The following is a 5,005-nucleotide window of genomic DNA, read 5'->3' on the forward strand; positions in this document are numbered from 1 at the left end:
TGTTAACCAATGTCATAAAACAACATGTGTACTACAGTTTCATGAGAAACTATTTGTTCTGTAAGCCTTCACCTGAAGTACAATAAAATATATATATAAAAAAGAATTGTTGAATTTGTGTACGTTATGCTGTGTATGTTCCAAACAAAAAGATAACTAAAATAAATTAAAAAAAAAAAAAAAGGTGAGGATATTAGATGAGTAATTTTTCATTCTAGGGGGCACAGGAACAGAGAGGAGACATCAGACATGAGGGAGGGTTAGGACATCTGTGGAAATAGAAACCATTGTTGTATAACAGAGAGAGGAAGTAGCCAGGCATGCCTGAAGCAAATTGCAACCAGCAGACAGAAACATTAAAATGTATGTATATTAGGGTGCTGCAATGCCTTATAAATATGCTTGCCCTTTATATTCCTCAGAGTTGCAAACCAAACAGTTTTTGGTGGGATTATCACAGAGTAGTTGGAAGTCTTTGTGTATTTTCTGTTATCATCATAACATTTCCTATATCCTATTGCCAGCTAACCTTCCTAAATCACAGTTCAACCCATGCCACATTCCTACTAAAAGAATTTCTGGGCTCTCAACTGTCCATCAAAAAAAAAAAAAAAAAAAAAATCCAACTTTCTAGCCAACTACAAGCTGATTCTGTTCTATTTTTAGGGTTTTATCCCTGTGCACCAGCCAATTTGATTTACTGATCATTCCTAAAGGCACTTTGAAGTTTTCTAGCTCATTGACTTAGCCCATAAGATTATTCTGCTGTCAAATAGACTTCCCTTCTCCTCCTCTATCTGCAAGTACTATCCATCTTCAAATATATGTTGAAAAGTGTGTTTGTTTACAACTCAACCAGAAGTGATCTCTGGCATGCTGCCTTGCAATTAGGATATCCTATATAAATATTTGTTGAATGATTTCTTCTTCTAAATTTCACATATCATTTGTCACTTGTCATATAAACAGTTTATCCAGTTGTTTGCCCCTTTCTGGAATCTGAAGTGTGATCATATTTTAGATTTTAAAAAATATTTAGCTCTCTTCAGAATTGTTTATCCCTTACACTTTGTTCACAAAGTACGTGATTACTGTAATTTCCTGTTATTTGTTCTCTAATTCATACTCTTCCTTGAGGTACCCAGGCAACAGGCGCTGATATTCCCCTCTTTACTTTGCAATAAGAGAACCTGACAGAATGGTTTGAGATGGCAGGCCCCCTTTATTCTTTCCATTAATTTCCAAAGCTAATCGTATTTTCATATGTTTAAAGAAGCTATCCATATTACCCTGGTGGCTTAGTGGTTAAGAGCTATGGCTGCTAACCAAAACGTCAGCAGTTGGAATCCATCAGGCACTCCTTGGAAACCCTATGGGGCAGTTCCACTCAGTCTTATAGGGTCACGATAAGTTGGAATTGACTTGACAGCAACGTGTGTGTGTGTGCATATTACATATTTTATCATAATAAAAAAATGTTTATTATACACTTTAGGAATCTGCTAAAACCGTAAAATTGAAGAATAATTGGTTCTTGGGGCCTGGGGCAAGAGCACAGATGGACCAGTAAGTATTGTCCCATTGACCATCTTCCTCTCAGGGAAATAGAAATCAACAAAAATAGGAAAAACACCTTCTTTACAGCTTCATTAGGCTATTGATTGGCTTCTTCATGATCCTTTGCCTCAATATAGAATTTTCTGGAAATCTAACTCGGGTCAGGGTCTTCAGAAAATTGCAAGTGGCACCCCTTGCCCATATTTCCAAAACTAAGAAATGGTGAAAATCAAAACCTTTGAACAGTCTTCTTGAAGGATTGACTGTGGGACCCCAAGGAAGAAAAATTATGATATTATTTTAGTGAGCCCTTCTGCTACGGATTGAGTCCGTTCAAAACCAGTCAGTTGCCATTGAGTTAGTTCTGACTCATGGTGACCCCATGTGTGTCAGAGTAGAACTGTGCTCCACAGGGTTTTAAATGTCTGGTTTTTTGGAAGTAGATCACCAAGCCTCTCTTCCTAGGCATCTGTGGCTGGTCTCAAACCTCCAACCTTTTGGTTAGCAGTAGAGCACAGTTAAACATTTGTATTATCCAGCAATTTGGAGTCAATTCAAAGGCCCTTGAATTAAGGGTGAGTTTTTACCACTTTGCAGGGCCTTCACATAGTGTCCATTGCTTCCCTGTAATGTCAACAAGTGTTTATTATGGGTAATAGCAAAAAGATACTGTTCTTACATTTCTCATTAATATAATTATGTATGTGCTTGTTGGGGGGAGGGTGTATATGACAGCTTTCCACCCTAGTCCTGGCTCTGCCAATTCCTAGTTGTATGACTTAAGCTCTTTGTGCTCTGTGTTCCTAAAATTAATGAGTTGCCTAGAGCAACTGACTGATGACTAGCGATGTCTAAGAATCTTGTTCGAAATATAATTTTCTCACCCCAAACCCTGGATATTTTTATTCAGTAGGTCAGGGAATCTGCATTAAAAAAAAATTCTCAAGAGGAGGCTTCTGAAAATTAGATTTGAGAGAATCAGTGGCCCATATGATTTTTAGGGACTCATCAAAAACCTAAAAATCTCTCTCTCTCTCTCTCTCTATTTTTTTTTTTTTGTTTGTTTCTATTCCCTCCCTTTCCCAACAATAATGCAAAATACTTACGCACAATAGAAATTATTGAATAGCCATACATTTTCACGGTTCTCTAGGGAAAGATAAAGATGATGCTGTAGGAAAAAGATTTTGATTTTTTACATCATCAGTTCAAAGTTATAGACCTCCTTTAAGTTAGAGATAATAGAAATTGAGTCAAGGAAGTTAATCTTGGGTATCCGCTTTAATGTAATAAAATAATTCCTTACTATTCTAAAATAATCAGTGCATGCTTTAAAGAAAGCTCTCAGTAGCTTAGGCGATAGGGCATTGAGAGAGCAGGAACAGAACCTATTTTTCTTGACATAGTTTGTCACTGTAAAGTTTAGTTGAAGGATTCTAATTAAGTATTCTAACATTCTCTATATGAAGCATATACATTATTCTTGCTCAATATGCAGAGAGAAAACATATACCCCAACTATGATATTTAAATTGTTCAGTTCTTAAAATGATGCTTTTTCAGTCACCTTGAAAATACATGCAAATGGAAATCTAAATTCCATAGGCAATAATGATTTGGTTGAAACAAATACTATTCCCTAAAGCTATGTTGGTTTGGGAAAAAAAAAATATGACTCTTCTAATGGGAAGATTGCCACAGCTCTGCTCCTAAGGGAGAAAGAAAAAAGCCATACAGATAAGATGTTCTTATTTATAACATCTAACAAGATATGTTGCTAGAGACAAGGATCTTTCAGATGACTTATCCTGCTGATCAGAGTATAAAATAGTTTATTTTCATAATTACAACAGATGGAAAACAATAAAATTATACTTTAGGCTAGTGCACTCTCACCCTTATTATCCTTTTTTGTATGTGTGTCTTCCCTGAAGCTATTTTATAACAATATAAAAATTGCAGAAATATGGCACTCGCAAAAGCCTGACCAGATTTCCTAATTATCTGTCATGACTCAAGCGTGCAGTAAGAAATTAGCTCTCCTGGGAAAGAAAAAACTTGACAGAACTTAAAATAATAGAATCTCATGAAGTCTCTCCTCAACAAGTTGCGAAAGAAATCTGTCCATTTTTAGTAGGATTACCCTAACGTTCTAGTTTTTTATACGTATTTTTATCTCAGATACAGATAATTATGTTAATCATATTCCTCAACAAATGTCATGCTATCATGCAAAGATTCACTCTTGTTTAATTAATTTTTGTTTTTTTTCTTTTGCCCCCAATTCCATTCCTTTCTTCTTATCACAAGCATTAATTAATGTGCAGAAGGAATAAGATGTATGTCGTCAGGTGCCTTGGGTCAGTTCCAACTCATAGCAACCCTGTGTACAACAGAACGAAAGAGTGCCCCATCTGGCGCCATTTTCATAATCATTGTTATGCATGAGCCCATTGTTGAAGCCACTGTGTCAATCCATCTCGTTGAGGATCTTCCTCTTTTTTGAGGACTCTCTACTTTACTGAGCATGATGTCCTTCTCCAGAGTGGTCCCTCCTGATAACATGCCCAAAATATGTGAGACAAAGTCTCACCATCATTGCATTTAAGGAGCATTCTGTCTGTACTTCTTCCAAGACAGATTTGATCATTCCTCTGGCAGTTCTGGTATATTCAATATTCTTCGCCAACAACGTAATTCAAGGGTGTCAATTCTTCTTCAGTCTCCTTATTCATTGTCCAGCTTTTACATGTATATGAGGCCATTCAAAACACCATGGCTTCAGCCAGACACACTTTAGTCCTCAAAGTGACATCTTTGCTTTTTAACACTTTAAAGAAGTCTTTTGCAGCAGATTTGCCCAATGCTACTCATCATTTAATTGTTTTTTTATTGTACTTCAGGCGAAGGCTTACAGAACAAATAGTTTCTCATGAAACAGTAGTACTTATTGTTTTATGACATTGGTTAATAACCCAACAACATGTCAACTCTCTCCCTTCTTGACCTTTTTGTTTTTTTTTTTTTTTTGGAGAAAATATACATAGCCAAAGATACACCGTTTCAAAAATTTCTACATGCACAGTTCAGTGACATTGACTACGCTCTTCCAATTGTGCTGTTTTCTCACTTTAGATGAAGGCTTACAGAACAAAAAAGTTTCCCATTTAACAGTTACTACACACATTGCCCTATGACAATGGTTAACAAACTCACAACACACCAACACTATCCTTACTCAACCTTGGGTTCCCTATCACCAACTTCCCTGTCCCCTTCTGCCTTCTGGCCCTTGTCCCTGGACTGCTGTACCTCATTAGTCCCTTTGGTTTTATGGGGCTGTCCACTCCCATGCTGAATGGTGAACCTCGGAGATGACTTCACCACTGAGCTAAAAGGGTGTCTGGGGGCCATACTCTCGGGTTTCTCCAGTCTCCTTTAGGCCAGT

Source organism: Trichechus manatus, unplaced genomic scaffold, assembly GCF_000243295.1.
Source record: "Trichechus manatus latirostris isolate Lorelei unplaced genomic scaffold, TriManLat1.0 scaffold00067, whole genome shotgun sequence".
Taxonomy (NCBI): domain Eukaryota; kingdom Metazoa; phylum Chordata; class Mammalia; order Sirenia; family Trichechidae; genus Trichechus; species Trichechus manatus.